At 42.1% G+C, this 17,579-nt stretch overlaps 1 long non-coding RNA gene across 1 annotated transcript; it reads left to right on the top strand.

Moving 5' to 3' along the window:
* Positions 1-8,353: 8,353 nt before the first annotated feature.
* Positions 8,354-9,222, top strand: LOC121631157. Its single transcript, XR_006008681.1, has 2 exons — positions 8,354-8,428; positions 8,819-9,222. It is a non-coding gene; the product is annotated as an uncharacterized LOC121631157 (long non-coding RNA).
* The last annotated feature ends 8,357 nt before the right edge of the window (positions 9,223-17,579 follow it).

Here is a 17,579-nt window from a genome sequence, read left to right as displayed (position 1 = left end):
AGAACCAAATTGCAGCAGCTGACAGGGTCTGCTGTATGGACATGCGCACAAGCATGCACATGTGTCCATGTTATCAAAGGGCTGCCGCGTGTGTCTCATACTTTGTAGGCGCGTGTGGTTGGCTACAGGAGCTAGAGAAATTGTAAAGATAGCCCTTGCTGTAACTGATATTTAGCTTTTTAAGCCATAAGAACTTGCATCTAAGCGTGTTGTGGTGGATGTACGTGATATTCTGTCCGCTTTCTCCACTATACAGTTGAAATCACCTGCTAACCTCTGTTCCACAACACACATAGGGCTGAAGCATTTGCAATAATACAATCCGTTCTTGCATATCAGTAGCGCAATACATGTTGATAATTCTGAGTGGAAAAACCATTTTTTTTTTCTATATCTATTAATATTATTCTACCATCCAGTTTTTTTTTTTTTTTTTTTGGACAGACAAAAGAATGGCGCGTGTGTCCATACAGCAGACCCCGTCAGCTGCTGCAATTTGGTTCTATTTTTCTTTGACAGAGATAAAAAACATATAACATTTAGATTTAGATTTAAACATTTAGATTTAGATTTAACATTTAGATTTAGATGTTCTATTTGACCATTATACATGTGGTTAAAAGTTATGTTAAATGTAGGAAAAATGTGCTAAATGTGAGAAAAGTGAGATAAATAATGAAAATGTGTCAGCTACAACTTTTATACTGAATTTTTACACTTGGCGCCCCATACTCTTCCTCCTTTTTCGGGTGGTCTATACATGATTTCCCTTTTTATTTTCTCTTGTTTTGTTCCCCAAATAAAACGGTAAATCATTTTCCTAAGGGAAGCTATTATCTTATGTGGTGGAGGTAAAGTTGTTGCAAGTTGTGCTATTGTAGAAATGACTTCTGTTTTAATTAGTAAGACTTTCCCGAATAATGATAGTTCTGTCTTTCCACTGATACAGTTTGCCTTGTAGCCTTGGTATTTTATCCGACCAATTTTAAAACTCCATATTTTTGCCTATTTGAATTCCTAATAATTTAATAAAATCCTCTTTTTCAGTGAGTCCCTGTGAGTTTTTTGTCTCTCTCCAATTGAGGTATAAGACCTCGCTCTTATGTTTATTTAGTTTGGTGCCGGACGCCAGGGAAAAACATTCGCTCAGCCTTAGCGTCTCCTGAATAGAGTCATTGTTTGTTAAAAGAAGGGTTACATCGTCCATATATAGACTTAACTTGGCTACGTCTCCCCTGCTACCTGGGGGAGATAGGCATTTTATGCTTGCAGCTTCTCTTAGTGCACATGCCAGTGGTTCCATGGCTAAAACAAACAGAGTGGGTGAAAGAGGGCACCCCTGCCGCACTCCTGATTTTATATCTAACGTATTTGTAAGCGACCCATTTATTAATACTCTACTTACAGCATTGTCTTGAAGAAGATTTAACCATTTCCTAAAAGTCCCATCAAAACCAAAAGTGTCCAGGGTTCTTTCTGTATAAGCATGACTTATACGACTTATACAATCAAAGGCTTTTTCCAGATCTAAACTCAATATACACAAAGGTAGATGTCTTTCTTCACAATATAAAAATGCGTCTCTAACCAGTGCTAAGTTGTCTGTTATTTTCCGCCCTGGAATCGCACAAGTTTGTTCCTTTCCTATTAACTGGTTAATGACCTTTTGCAATCTGAAAAAAGGTACTTTAGATAAAATCTTTGTGTCCACTCCCAAAAGGGACAGTGGTCGCCAGTTTTTGAGATCGCTTTTGTTTCCTTTCTTAAACAGTAAGGAAATTACGCCCGTACGCATGGATAGAGGTCATGTACATTTTTGGAGGGATTCTTTATACATGTTTTGCATGGGTTCTTGCAATTGGTCCCAGAAGGCAACATAAAATTCTTTGGGTATTCCATCTAGTCCAGGTGTTTTATTGTTTTCCATGCTGAATAAAGCTTTTGTCAAATCTGTTATTGTTAAGTCTGTTTCCAAAGATTCCTTCTCAATGCTTCCTAGTTTAGTCTTTACTTTAGAAAGAAAAAAATCCATTTCCTGTTCATCAATGTGTTTTTCTCCATATAATTGGGAATAAAGGGCATGAGTCACCCTTAATATTTCCCTAGGTTCCAAAAGGATGTTACCAGTCTCGTCTATTACCGACTGAATAGAATTTTTGGGGTGGAGTACTTTCCTGAAAAAATAGCTCGTACACTTTTCATTTTCTTCTATATATTTTTCTCTGCTTCTTATCAGAAAACTTTTACTTTGTTCATTCAGAGCTGCCATTATTTCAGTTTTTTGTCTAGCAATCTCTTCTGCTATCGGGTAACCTTGTTGCAGAAGTTCATAATTTCTTTGTAGTTTTGCCTGTTGTCTATTTATCCATTCCTTCTTTTTCTTTACAATTCTCACTCCTTCTTTTTAAAAAAATGTTTTAGTTCTATATTTTAAGTCTTCCCACCATTCACCCACTGAATCATATAGAAAAAGTAGGGAGAGTCATTGTTGCAATTTTTCTTTGTATTTTTTCACTATGGAGTTATTCTTGAGGAGACTGGTATTTAACTTCCAAGGACCTCTTTTTGCTTCAAAGGTTCCTGGTAACGCAAAGGTGGCTGTTAGTTTATTATGATCTGAAAAAGGTGCTACCTCATTTTTTGCCTCGAGTGGTAATATTCCTTTGGTTGTGAATATGTAGTCTATGCGTGAAAAGACCGTCCCGTTTGACCAAGTGTAATTCGAGTTGTCAGGATACATGTCTTTTAAGACATCTTTTAAATTACAATTGGATATTAAGTTTTTTAAAGTATACGAGCTCGCGTCCAGTCGGGTTGTCATGGATGTACCAGTTGTTCTGTCCTTCTTCTCCATTATGCAATTAAAGTCACCCGCTATAATGACTTCCTTCCCGCAGCCAATATAAGGCTGAAGCATTTGAAGCAAGGATATCCGTTCCTGCGAATCGTTAGGTCCGTACACATTAATAATTCTAAATGGAAAACCTTTTTTTCCAAGTCTAACAGTACCATTCTACCATCTATTATTATTTGAAATTTTTTAAGAGACAGAAAGGTATTGTTCATAAGAATGGCTACTCCTGAGGCTTTATTTTTACTATCACCTGACCAAAAAGATTGGCCATGAGGCCATCTATTTTGGAAATTAATATAGCTATTTTTGAAGGTTAAATGACATTCTTGTAACAAAAAAATGTCTCCTCCTCCTGCGTGCAGGGTTGAGAGAATCGATTGGCATTTAGTAGGGTCATTGATACCTCTTATATTAATCGATACTACTTTAAACGTATTCTGGTTACTAAAAAGGGGTTGTATATTTATTCTTTTTTGTTTTTGACGGGCTAGGTGATAATTCAAATAAGAAAAGCACTCATCATACAGTATTAGGGATATTTGATTTTTTTCTTTTTCTTTTTTTGTGTTTTGAAAAATCCACACTGTCCATTTGTGAGTCGCTGGTTGCGGCTTCACTGCTTTTCATCATTGTCATTTCTGAAAAAACCACTATGTTTTGTGGGTCTAAATACGGGGTCGACTCAGATGGGGGAAGCCAATTACCTTGTATGTCCGAGTCCTCACCGGGGGAACCAGATGATGCGGGGCGCGGTCGTCTCCGTTGCTCCTTTGGTGGAGGGTGAGTAATCGACAAGGAAGATTTTGGTTTTTCCTCATCTTTCTTTCTATTCGGGTCAATAGGGAGGGTGTTGGGGGTTGGCAGGTTTGTAGAGCTCTGGTCATCAAGGGCAAAGTCCGCTATCATTAAGTCCAAGAAGTCTCTACATTCCTTCGTGGTTGTTAGGGGGGGTAAATTCTCTCTAATTTGATGGTCTTGTACTTCCGTTGCCGTTATTTCTGATGTTATCTGGTCCTGAGGGTGAGGTTCAGGGGAAGGGGAGGGGGGTCCGGCAGAGGGGGGCGACGATCCTTCTCCCGCTTGAGATAGATCCTTCGTCTCCCGATCCGTTGTCACTGAAGGTTGTGGTATCATAGTGGTGTCCGAGACGTCCCTCGCTCCCTCCGTGTCATCCTCCTGCTGACTTGTACTTGGAAGCTCGTCAGTGGAAGTCAGCTGCAGGTTGTCCTCGTCTCCATCAATATCATGCAGCTGCAGGTTTAGTTCTTCACTCGCCTCTTGTCCCTCGTCAGTTTGTTTCCTTGCTTTATTGGCGTATGATTTTGAACAGTTTCGAAAAGAATGCGTGTCAGAATTACATAAGTTGCATTTTTTTGGTAGAGAACAGTCTTTGGTGACGTGTTCCGTACTGCCACAGTTCCTGCAATAAGTGGAGGTGCAGTCTGACGCCAGGTGAGATATGGAGCCACACTTTCTACAGGTCTTTGGTTGGCCTTGGTAGAAACGTAACCTCTGATTGCTCCTAGTTGTATGGTTTGGGGCAGATGGTTAACGTTCCCAGTTGTTTCATCTACTTGCAGTTGTACGAGAGAGCGTCTTGCTCCAGTTTTAATTCCATCTTGGTCTCGAAGTTCCATGCCCTTTAACACTTGACACCTTGATGACAGAATACTTGTTCAGAATACATAATCACCGTGACAGATTTTGGTTCCCTTTCCGAGAGTGGGGTCATTGTAATGTTTTTTAAGTATGGTTTTGAGTCTTTCTGAGTATGGAAAGCATGAATGCATTTTTCAAAGAAAACACGTGTAGAAAAGATTACCTCAAAGGATTTCTTTCCAGGAAAGGCAAAAATAAAGTCCAATTGTATTGGCGTGAATCCCAGTCCCTTTTGGATAACATTCCTGCTGAACTGTAACCGATCCATTTCAGTTTCTTCTTGCAAATCGAAGCGTACTGCGTTCCGCCTGGAACCAGTAAAGTTGAACGCCATCACGTTACAGCCGGTGTATACTCTCTAGGCGGAAATAAACCCAAACAACCACTCGTGTGATCATGGTGTCTCCCCTGCCAGGTAAGTATATCAGTTACAGCAAGGGCTATCTTTACAATTTCTCTAGCTCCTGTAGCCAACCTCACGTTGTTGCCACAAGCGCCTGCAAAATATGAGACACACGCGCAGCCCTTTGATAACATGGACACATGTTTCTGCTTGTGCGCATGTCCATACAGCAGACCCTGTCAGCTGCTCCAATTTGGTTCTATTTTTCTTTGACAGAGATAAAAAATTTGTCCCTTCTGGGGATCAGGCCCGGTGGCAATGGTGGCAAAAAAAAATGGATGGTAGAATAATGTTAATAGATACAGAAAAAATGTTTTTTCCACTCAGAATTATCAACATGTATTGCGCTACTGATATGCAAGAACGGATTGTATTATTGCAAATGCTTCAGCCCTATGTGTGTTGTGGAACAGAGGTTGGCAGGTGATTTCAGCTGTATAGTGGAGAAAGCGGACAGAATATCCCGTACATCCACCACAACACGCGCTGAAAAAAGTGACTTTTTGGTGGAGTAAATACTATTTGAGTAACTGTCATAATTTCTACCTAGTATTTTTAAGATCCAGTCAGAACTATAGTTTTTTAGGTAAAATTAAACGTTGTATTAATGTAATACACGAACTATGGGGAAAGCATAAGTTTTATTTTTGTTTTCCTCATAATATTTAAATGTTTAATATTTTTATGTACATAAACTTAGAAATACTGCGTAATTTTTACTCTGAAAGTGCAGTGTTTTGAAACTAATGCAGGACGGGGGCAGTTGCGCACCAGGACTGGCTTTGGACGTTACTGGGTGAAGCATCAACTAAGACTAGCACGTAGGACTACAACTGTCATTTAGCAGGTAAGTCATTGCTGTTCTGTTTTAAATTTGTGATAATATGTAGGTCCGCCTGTATTTTGATAGTTTGGCGCAAGATATGCTACTGTTCACAAGTTAATTTAAAGTTAGCTTAACGCCACATTGGTCCACCGGGCTTGTCTGTAAGTGTGAGGGCGGCAGTTTTCCCGATAAAAATAACTGAAGTTTAGATACTAAATAAAGCAGTAACGTAACGATATAATATTTATCCAGTGACGTCAACATAGTAGAACACGATTCTCTGTAACACAAGGGTGAAAAGTTGGCGGCGACACTTCAGTAACGTTGCGGTAGTGAATTAATTTCGAGGGGGAAACACTGATATGCAGACCGTTACTTTCGATGCCAAATGTGTCCGTTTTAGTAACGAAATTCATAATAAATTGTCTAAATTTTCACCAGTCTGCATTATTTGGGTTGACACATTTTTTCGTCACAGTAGACAGTTATTTCACTAGTTATAGGACCCATTTTCCGGTTTCCGGTCGTCTGTTTCCGTAACCGAGGCGACCAAATGTGCATGTCCTATGCATGTGCGTAACTGAGTTCAAGTGACTGCCACTACTGCACGCTGCATGGCATCACTTTCTGTTGACCAATGTTAATACAGTTACTATTAGGCCTGTCGCGATAAGCAATAAGTCAATTAATTGAACGATAAGAAAATAAGAGCACGATAAGTTTGCCGGCCGCGATAATTTTTTTTCGTCCCCCCTTTACCATAGACTGTGTATGACAATAGGTTTCACTATGGAGTATTTCGACTAAACGCTCTGGTTTCTTGCAGAGTGATCTCTCTAGTGTCACACTTGACTGCAGCATGTTGCAGCACGAGCCGGTAAGCCGCATTTGTTTTGCACGGCTGCCAACACGCAATGGCCGTGAGACTTTCGTATTTAAGTGGCTTCTCACGCTCTCGCGCTAAACCTCCGATTCTCATGCTGAAATATGTAAATAATAGATGCAAGCATCTCCTCTTTTATTGTTTCGCTGCTTCCCACATGTAAGCAGAACACACACATTCTAGCTTACGACGTCAGTACAAAGCCCCCACTTCCTGGTCTACCGTAATAACCACTGTAATCCGCAGGCACATTACGCAAATAGAATCAGCCTATATACTACCGTATATGACAAAATACACATTAAGAGCAATGCCGGCTAATCGAGAGGTTTGGGAGGATTCCCAGTGGGCCGCATAACTTTTGGGCCGGTGTCCCGGCGTATGTGAATGTGGTATCCCAGCTAACTGTTGGGTTGTAGTTACTTATAAGGCCAACAGAGGGCAGAATGACTTTGTTTCACAAGCAGTAGATTTTGAAGAGCAGAAGAAGAACACGGGTTTTTGTTCGATGTAAAGTGCTGAAGTTTGGTTCGTCATTAAAACCGGCATGCTTGTCTACTTGTCTGGAGTTTATTTGAAGATGCAACAGTGAAAAAGGCGCTTTTATTTATTTAGTTTATTGACCTTTGAAAATGTGTACTTGCATTATTACGGCATATGTCACTATATTAGTTGAGAATGGTCTCAAAATGACACATTAGCGCTCTGCGCAATATTATCGTTTATCGCGATAATTTCTGAGAAAATTTATCGTACAGCTAAATTTGTTATCGTGACAGGCCTAGTTACTATAACTAACAGTAAAGCAGAAAATTGTAATAGTTAAAATAAGCTCCGCCTTCAAATTAAACATCCCAATGTATGAGTGTTAGGTACTGGTCTTGCCACAGTGTTTACAGAACATAATGTATAATCTTTTTTTAATAACTGTCATGTGATCTACTACTTATGTCAGCTGTACCTTTTTAAAAGGTTATTCCTTCAATGATATGCACACAGCACAGCTTACTGCAGGGATATTGGGTGTTTGTGTGTGTGTGTTCATGATGCAGATCATTTAAATTGCCCCCCAGTTTCCAGGAAATTCCCCCAAATTCATGTACGTTCCCATAACTCCTATTTATTTTTTTTCTATCTATTAACAGTAAACAAAGCAGAACAGAACATTTTCATCATCATTTAGGCTGATAAGAAAAACATGTATGCATGATATAATGTTTTGTTAGTTTCCCTTATTCATCCATCATAATATAATGTTCAAATTGTGGCTGAATGTTTTAGACTATTGTTTTAATAACACAAATTGTGTCTCTTCATTTTCAGGTGCCCTTTGGAGGAGCCAGTGGGCTTTGTGGACAGTTGGAGTTGAGGTCTAGGGAGGAGGAGAAATTCATCAGGCTGAAAGAGTAGGCCCCTTGTGATATGAGATGGTCATGCAAGAACTTTTGCTATTAATGCAATATGTGTATGTAACCCTGGTTATTCGCTAGTGTATGAAATTTCTATTTTTTTTCCGATGGTCTATAAACGCATCACTTGCTGCAACGTGTTCTGAGCTGCTGCGCCACAACTTTCCTCCATTCCTCCGCGGGTTTTTGAACAAGAAACACACTACTATTCTCTGTTCCATATCACGGAGAGTCGGGTATGTTCAGATTAATTAATGTAGATAAGTTTCAAGGAAAATTCATGGTTGAAATCAAAACGTTTTAATGTGTTGTTAGAGTGAGAAGTCATGTTAGCTGTGTGCGCATGAGGCTGAATTGAGGCCGACAGGTAGTCGCCATTACACAAAACTTTCTGGTGAGTTTTTTCTCCATTACATGTTCTTTTAAATATTATACCAGCTCCCAAAATGTTGTTGTTAGCAGTAAAGCTATACTTGTTCAGTATATGTGTGTTAGCCGTGTTATTAGGAAATTGATTTGCTGACTGCTAGTGGCTGAGTAGGCCAAGTTCTAATATGGCGGCGGATGCAAATTTCCCCACAAAAATGTGTGAGGGTATGTTTTTCCCCGCGTAAACGTTATGTATGCTCCGTTTATATTTCATGAGCATTTAATTGTTTGTTACATTTTCAAATGAGTAATTACTATGTTTAAGTTGATTTTTGTGTCTGTAAATGAGCTTTCATATTAGTTTAGTGGAAAGAATTATATAAGTTGGTTAATTCCCCTGCACACTTGTGTGTAGGCTGGTTTTTCCCGGGGGTATCCTGTTCCACATGCATAAACTTCTTCATGATGATCTTCACTGAATGATTCGGCTGAGCCATCCTGCCTGGTGGGAAAGAACTACTGCAGGCTGATCCTCCGACCGCTGGTTGCTGATACCGCTCGACACTGCATCATTTCAAGGAGGCGGTAGGAGTAACCTTAAGGGCCCCAACGTGCACTTTAAATACTCTGAGCTCAGGTATTTTTTTATTTAATTTCTATTTTATTTTTGGCCAAACAGCTGGAACAACATCCGCATTCTCGCACTGGAGCCCGATCGGTCGGGTTCATGGACAATTTAGGATAGGAAACTGTGCAACAAACCCTGTATTGTCTCTTTTGTTATTTTGGGTTGTATGTAAATAAATTGTCATTGTCCTTAAGCAAGTCTGGTGCTTATTGTAGGCTGGAGATTACTGACACTCTTAGAGTGGAGCAGCTACTATCAATCTCCTTTAAGTAGACCTAGTTCCTGATTAGAGTTTGACACAATTGAATCCTTTGTAACACTTCCACAGATAAACTGTGTCTCCTTTGGGCCTGTTAGCTGTATTGTACCTGATTGTTATAGACACTGATTTGCTATCCAAGGTCCACAGTCCTGATATTTGCGCATAAAAGCTTTGGTCCCGTCAGATGCGTTACAAAGTGGCGAGCCAGCCAGGAGATTGATAAACAGTAGCATTTTCTCCAGCCCACAGCATCCACCTTTCAGTTTTTTATTTAGTCAAGTATGGATCTTTGTAACTGCTTCGAAGTAGATGGCCGACGCTCACTTTATGTGACTGGCATTGAAAAGAGCTGTACAGATGAGGATATTTGTGGAGTTTTTTCAGCTGACGGTAAAGTTTCTCAAGTGGTACGGATTCCCGATGAACCAAACCAGCTAGAGGGTAGATGTCTGATTGAATATTCATCTGAACAAGCCATCTCCAAAATCGATCCCCTGATCCAAGGCGACCTGCCAAGCCCTAATGATCCTGCAGTTGTTTGGTCTGTCAGAACCATTCGTGACGTTGCACAGGTAGAGGCAGGCAAGGAGATTGCTCGTAGGTACTTAGAAGAGCTCAAAGCTGTTGGAGGTGCAAGTACAGCAGGGTTTTTGAGCATCATTCAGAATGAGGTCCAGGAAACTCAACACAACCCCAGGATTCTTGACCCAACGCTTCAAGCAGCTCAAGATAGTGACGTATCTATTCATGATTCTGTGAGTAGTCATCATGGTGAACCTCCTAACCAGGCGCAAGTCCACAGTATACCTGCCAGTGCTTTCGTGAACTCCATTAATGTTGAGCCAAGTCTTGTTAACCCACCACCAGTCCAGAAGGTAATTGTCGAGCACATTATCAGAAATGAGTCATTAACTTCAGGGCCAACACCAACTAGGCTACGCACCTTTTCTGGCCGCATTCCTAGACCCAGTGGTGAGGTAGACTATGAAACTTGGCATACTCAGGTGAAACTTCTCCTTACTGATCCCACTCTTAATGATACACAAAAGGTTAGGAAAATACTGGAAAGTCTGCTCAGCCCAGCAGCAGATGTGGTTAAGCTACTTGGTATGAGTTCCCCACCCAGCGCTTATATTGGTCAGCTTGATTCTGCTTTTGGCGTTATAGAGGATGGGGAGGAGTTGTTCGCAGCATTTCTCAGTTCCAATCAGAACACTGGAGAAAAACCCTCAGCGTTTTTGAGTAGACTCCATAGCCTCCTTACTAGGGTCATTTCGAGAGGGGGAGTCTCAGCTGGAACCTTAAATGAACACTTACTCAAACAGTTCACTAGAGGTTGCTGGGATCAGAGCCTCATCCTAGCTCTCCAGTTGGAGAACAAAAAGAACAGTCCACCACCATTCTCAGAACTACTGCTCATGGTAAGAACAGAAGAAGACCGTAGATCTGCCAAGCTAGACAGGATGAAAAAACACCTTGGTAATACTAGAGCAGCTTCACATGCCCACTCAATCTTTGATGCATCTCTTTATGATGATGAACCTGCTCCAGCGCCAAGTGCAAAGCAGGGTGAGATGTCCAAACTTGAAAGGAGGATGAATGAACTTACGAAGCAGGTAGAGAAGCTGAGCCAGAAATCTAAGAACCTTTCTGTCGACAGCGAGCGCAGTGCAGTACTGAAACAGAAACAGGATGAGACTGTTAAATTAGAGAACAAGATTGATGAGCTGTCAAAACAGCTCCGAGAGCTCACTCAGAACCAAAAACTTCTTAAAGAGAGTGACAATGACAGTAAAGGATGCTCAACAGCAAGGGGTAGCAGTACTAGGAAACCTGTTAAACCTCATTCGATGCCGAGAGCGTGGTTTTGTTTCAGGTGTGGCGAAGATAACCATATTGCTTCTCATTGCCCAAATGAACCTAATCAGGCATTAGTTCGTCAGAAAAATGCAGAGTTAAAAGAAAAGCGAGACCGGTTCCAAGCCCAACAGACTACTGACCTTTTTCCTTTAAACTAGTAGCGGCCACTGTAGTGGGACATTCAGGAGCTGAAGCCAATATCAGTCCCAACCTGGTTGAACAGAATGCCTGTACTCAAAGTAAAACAAAGACTCAGACAGTACCTGAAGATTTCAGCTCCAGATCTGGTTTACCACCTGGTCTTATAGGTCCTCGTTGTGCAGCTTCTGTTTTTGTTGAGGATATACAATGTGAATCTATCATGGATAGTGGTTCACAAGTCACTACAATGTCGGAGTCATTTCACAGAAGCAAACTATCACACCTTCCCATTCAGCCAATTCAAGCGTTGCTTGAGATTGAAGGGGCAGGAGGACAGCATGTCCCCTATCTTGGCTATGTTGAAATCCGCATTACCTTTCCTCAAAACATTACAGGCAAAGAAGAGGAGTTTGTGGTTTTGGCTCTTGTAGTACCTGACTGCCGTTTCAACAGCACCACACCCCTCTTGATTGGCACTAATGCATTGTTGAGACTTCATGATAAGTTATTTGAACGTGATGGTCCAGGTTTTATTCACAGGTTGTGCTCTAAGGATGTAGTGCAGGTACTTAAACATTTATCTCACGCGCAAGTTGGTGACAGCCACACTTATCCAGTGAAGTTGCACGGACAGGTGCCGATCACCATCCCAGGCAACCAAAAGTGCTGTGTCGTGGGTAGTGTGAGGCTGAGAAAGAACATTCCCAACCTTAGCTTTGTCCTTGAGCCTCATGAAAACCAGAAGTTACCTGGTAGCTTGTTTCTTGAACCTGCCTCGATGGACATTCCACATAAGGCTAAGAGCAAAATCCTAGTTGTTTTATGGAACTTAAATAGTCACAGCGTCACGCTGCAACCAGGAACTGTAATTGCCCAGGTATGTGCTGCTCAGCATATTTCTTCTTTGACACCCAATTCAGATGCGCCTGGTAATAATCAGCCAGATGCTAAAAAACTTCAACTTTGTCTTGATGGGTCGCCCGTTTCAGCAGAATGGAAGGAGCGTATCACCAACAAGCTTGAATCCATCCTGGAAGTTTTTGCACTCGATGACCTGTCTCATGGTCACACCACCATGGTGAAACACCATATTCGATTAAAAGACGACAGACCATTTAAGGAACGGCCAAGGCCCATCCACCCAAGCGACAGGGAAGCTGTCAAACAGCACCTTAAAGAACTGCTTGATGCAAAAATTATCAGGGAGTCAGAGAGCCCTTACGCATCCCCGATAGTTGTCGTACGGAAAAAAGACGGTTCCATCAGATTATGTGTTGACTATCGGAAGTTAAATGCACGAACCATTAGGGATGCTTATGCCCTCCCAAACATCGAGGAGACTTTCACAGCCCTACGTGGTGCCAAATGGTTCTCTGTCATGGACCTAAAATCTGGTTATTACCAGGTTGAAATGGCTGAGGAGGACAAGCCTAAAACCGCTTTTGTGTGCCCTCTGGGGTTCTATGAATTCAATCGCTTGCCTCAGGGTGTCACGAACGCTCCAAGCACGTTTCAACACCTAATGGAGAGGTGCGTTGGCGACCTGAACCTCACCGAAGTACTTGTGTTTCTTGATGACCTCATCGTCTTTTCCGACACTTTGGAGGAGCATGAAGTCAGGCTTATGGAAGTTTTGAATCGTTTGAAGGACTTTGGGTTGAAGTTGTCCCCGGAGAAGTGTCACTTCTTCAGGCCCTCTGTGAAATACTTGGGTCATGTGGTTGATGCTCAAGGAGTTCACACGGATCCTGATAAGGTTTTTGCCCTGAAAACGTGGCCTCGTCCCTCAACCAGGAAAGAGCTTAAATGCTTCTTAGGCTTTGCAGGCTATTACCGGAGATTCGTCAGTGGATACTCCAAGATTGCAAAGCCCCTAAACAATCTTACAGCCGGTTATTACCCACCCAAAAAGAGAGGTAAAGTGTACCGCAGAGAACAATCCAGACCCCCTCCAAACACCAACTTACCTTTTGGAGAGGAGTGGACACCTGAATGTGAAAATGCTTTCAGAGCACTCATTGAAGCCTTGACATCTGCGCCTATCCTTGCTTTTGCCGATCCACAGTTACCGTATGTCCTGCACACCGATGCCAGTCGTGATGGGTTGGGTGCAGCGCTGTACCAAGAGCAGGACGGGAAGCTGAGTGTTGTCGCTTATGCAAGCAGAGGACTTTCTAAGAGTGAGAGAAACTACCCCACCCACAAGCTCGAATTTCTAGCTTTGAAGTGGGCAGTTTGTGAAAAATTCAATGGTTATCTTTATGGCTCTAACTTTACTATCGTGACGGATAACAATCCCCTCACGTATGTGCTAACATCTGCTAAGTTAGACGCTGCAGGACATCGCTGGTTGGCTGCTCTGTCTACTTACCAGTTCACCATCAAGTACAGAGCCGGTCATGCCAACCGCGATGCAGACGGGCTGTCCCGACGACCACAAGGTCCTCCCGTCGAAGATGAAGCTTTCATCAAAGAAAGGGATAGGATTGATGACCTGAAGAAACGTCTCCTAGATGTGAGTAGAGAGATGAGTCATGAAGTGGTATCCGCCTTGTGTCAGCGCCATTTTGTGGGGACAAAGGCTGAGCACTGCTCAGACCCAGAACAAATCTTAGTCGCAGAATCTCTTGCAGTTGATCCATCCACAGTGACAGACATATTTGGAGAAGACACACTACCGTCTATGACAAGCTCTGACTGGTACGAAGCTCAGCGAGGAGACCCGGTCATCTCACGTGTCATCGCTTTCCTTGGAAAAGCTCAGAAACCTAGTTTCAGAGAGACCAACCTTGAATCTCCTGATGTCAAGCTTCTTCTCAAGGAGTGGAGAAGGCTTGAACTACGAGATGGAGTGTTATACAGGAAGTGGGCAGACAAAGGTAACACAGTGTGGCAGTTAGTCTTACCCCAAGAGTTCAGGGAGAGAGCGTTGCGTGGAGTGCACGATGAAGTTGGTCATCTCGGTTCCGAACGAGCTTTACATCTTGCACGTGCCAGATTTTTCTGGCCAAAAATGGCAAAGTTTATAGAGGAGAAGTGCAGGCAGTGTCCACGCTGTTTCAGGAGGAAAGCAGTGCCCCAAAGGGCAGCACCTCTTGAAAATATTGTAACAACCTACCCGCTGGAACTTGTCTGTATGGACTATTTATCACTTGAGCCAGATAACCGAGACACGCGAAATGTTTTAGTCATCACTGACCACTTCACAAAATTTTCTATGGCAGTGCCAACTGAAGATCAAAAGTCGAGAACCGTTGCAGAAGCGTTGTGGGAGAACTTCATTGTTCATTATGGGTTCCCCAGTCGCATACTTAGTGATCAGGGAAGGGATTTTGAATCCCAGACAATCAAGGAGTTGTGTGCGTTGATGGGGACAGTAAAAATCCGTACCACTCCTTATCATCCCCGTGGAAACCCGGTGGAACGTTTTAACCGAACACTCTTGGAGATGCTAGGTACTTTGGAAGAAAAGGATAAATGTCATTGGAGGGACTTTGTCAAACCTCTAGTTCATGCGTACAATTGCACGCGAAATGACGCAACCGGGTTTTCCCCGTATGAACTAATGTTTGGCAGACAACCCAGACTACCTATTGACCTGGTCTTAGGTATTCAACCAGAAACTGCCAATCGCAAATCACACTCAGAGTACGTACAAAACCTTCGCCAACGCCTGGAGGAAAGCTACATTCTAGCTGCAAAGAACTCCCATAAGGTTGGAGAACGGAACAAAACTAGGTTTGACAAGAAGATTAGAGTAGCAGAACTGTGTGAAGGAGACAGTTTTGGTTAGAAACATGAACATCAGAGGTAAACACAAACTCGCAGACAGATGGGAACAAAAGGTCCATGTTGTGATAAAACGAGTCAGTGATGGTCCCGTATATGTTGTAAAACCTGAGTCAGGAGACGGACCAAACCGCACCCTACATAGGGATCTCCTCCTACCATGTGGTTTCCTCCCTGTGGAGGAAATATCAGAACACAGTTCCCAACAGACTCCAAAGAGGAGAAACCTGAGAAACAGGAGCAAAACAGAAGTACAGGGTTCTAATGACCTTGACAGTCTGGAAGATGAGGTGTACAGTGATGAGGATGGAGTCTATCCAAACTTTGTGGTTCCAGAAATAATAACGAGAGGTCCTTTCATCCAGACTGAAGGGCTGATTACTGGACCCCAGTTGCCTACTGGTGAGATCCATTCAAGCTTGCCCCGCGCAGATCCGCAAATTAGGTCACACACTCGGGAGACACCCAATCATTGTTCCCCACCTGAGCCTTCATTAAACTCAGAAGATATTGAGGTAGCCACACATCCCATTCCATTGGATGAAGATCCTCCAGAGTTTGTTGTCATTGATATCCCTGAACAGGTTGAACCTGAAGAGGATCAGAACAGCACCAGTGTTACTGAACAATTACCAGAACCAGAGGCGGAGTTGAGGCGTTCTGGCAGAGAGAGATGCCAGCCTCGTAAATTAACCTATGATGAGTTAGGTGAACCTTTAATTTTGGCTCTTAGCTCATTTTTGTGAGAGTTTTGCAAACATATTCTCTCTGCATATTCTACTTCAACCCCCTGTTAGGTAGAATTCCATGAAGGGACTCATGTATTTAAGAGGGGGAGAATGTAACCCTGGTTATTCGCTAGTGTATGAAATTTCTATTTTTTTCCGATGGTCTATAAACGCATCACTTGCTGCAACGTGTTCTGAGCTGCTGCGCCACAACTTTCCTCCATTCCTCCGCGGGTTTTTGAACAAGAAACACACTACTATTCTCTGTTCCATATCACGGAGAGTCGGGTATGTTCAGATTAATTAATGTAGATAAGTTTCAAGGAAAATTCATGGTTGAAATCAAAACGTTTTAATGTGTTGTTAGAGTGAGAAGTCATGTTAGCTGTGTGCGCATGAGGCTGAATTGAGGCCGACAGGTAGTCGCCATTACACAAAACTTTCTGGTGAGTTTTTTCTCCATTACATGTTCTTTTAAATATTATACCAGCTCCCAAAATGTTGTTGTTAGCAGTAAAGCTATACTTGTTCAGTATATGTGTGTTAGCCGTGTTATTAGGAAATTGATTTGCTGACTGCTAGTGGCTGAGTAGGCCAAGTTCTAATATGGCGGCGGATGCAAATTTCCCCACAAAAATGTGTGAGGGTATGTTTTTCCCCGCGTAAACGTTATGTATGCTCCGTTTATATTTCATGAGCATTTAATTGTTTGTTACATTTTCAAATGAGTAATTACTATGTTTAAGTTGATTTTTGTGTCTGTAAATGAGCTTTCATATTAGTTTAGTGGAAAGAATTATATAAGTTGGTTAATTCCCCTGCACACTTGTGTGTAGGCTGGGTTTTCCCGGGGGTATCCGGTTCCACATGCATAAACTTCTTCATGATGATCTTCACTGAATGATTCGGCTGAGCCATCCTGCCTGGTGGGAAAGAACTACTGCAGGCTGATCCTCCGACCGCTGGTTGCTGATACCGCTCGACACTGCATCATTTCAAGGAGGCGGTAGGAGTAACCTTAAGGGCCCCAACGTGCACTTTAAATACTCTGAGCTCAGGTATTTTTTTATTTAATTTCTATTTTATTTTTGGCCAAACAGCTGGAACAACATCCGCATTCTCGCACTGGAGCCCGATCGGTCGGGTTCATGGACAATTTAGGATAGGAAACTGTGCAACAAACCCTGTATTGTCTCTTTTGTTATTTTGGGTTGTTTGTAAATAAATTGTCATTGTCCTTAAGCAAGTCTGGTGCTTATTGTAGGCTGGAGATTACTGACACTCTTAGAGTGGAGCAGCTCCTTTAAGTAGACCTAGTTCCTGATTAGAGTTTGACACAATTGAATCCTTTGTAACACTTCCACAGATAAACTGTGTCTCCTTTGGGCCTGTTAGCTGTATTGTACCTGATTGTTATAGACACTGATTTGCTATCCAAGGTCCACAGTCCTGATATTTGCGCATAAAAGCTTTGGTCCCGTCAGATGCGTTACATGTACATTCTTTTTTCTCTCCATTTAAATAGGAGTATACAAAGAGGATTATGAGGCTGCTTGTATCCTTACCCTAAAAGTTGTTTTGAGCATGTTTGTGTGTTAAACGTTCTTGACCATCCGAGTATTATATTTCTGTAATGAATGTTTAAATTCTGTTTCAGAGCGTCGCAAGTTTTTCACTGCATATTTGAAAAGCACTATTCCAGATCTGTACTGTATGTACAAAAGTATTGTGACACCTGCACAATCTAATGCTATTAACAGTAACAGTG

This window comes from Melanotaenia boesemani, chromosome 20 (assembly GCF_017639745.1).
Source record: "Melanotaenia boesemani isolate fMelBoe1 chromosome 20, fMelBoe1.pri, whole genome shotgun sequence".
NCBI classification, from domain to species: Eukaryota; Metazoa; Chordata; class Actinopteri; order Atheriniformes; family Melanotaeniidae; genus Melanotaenia; species Melanotaenia boesemani.
This window is presented reverse-complemented; position numbering and strand designations above follow the sequence as displayed.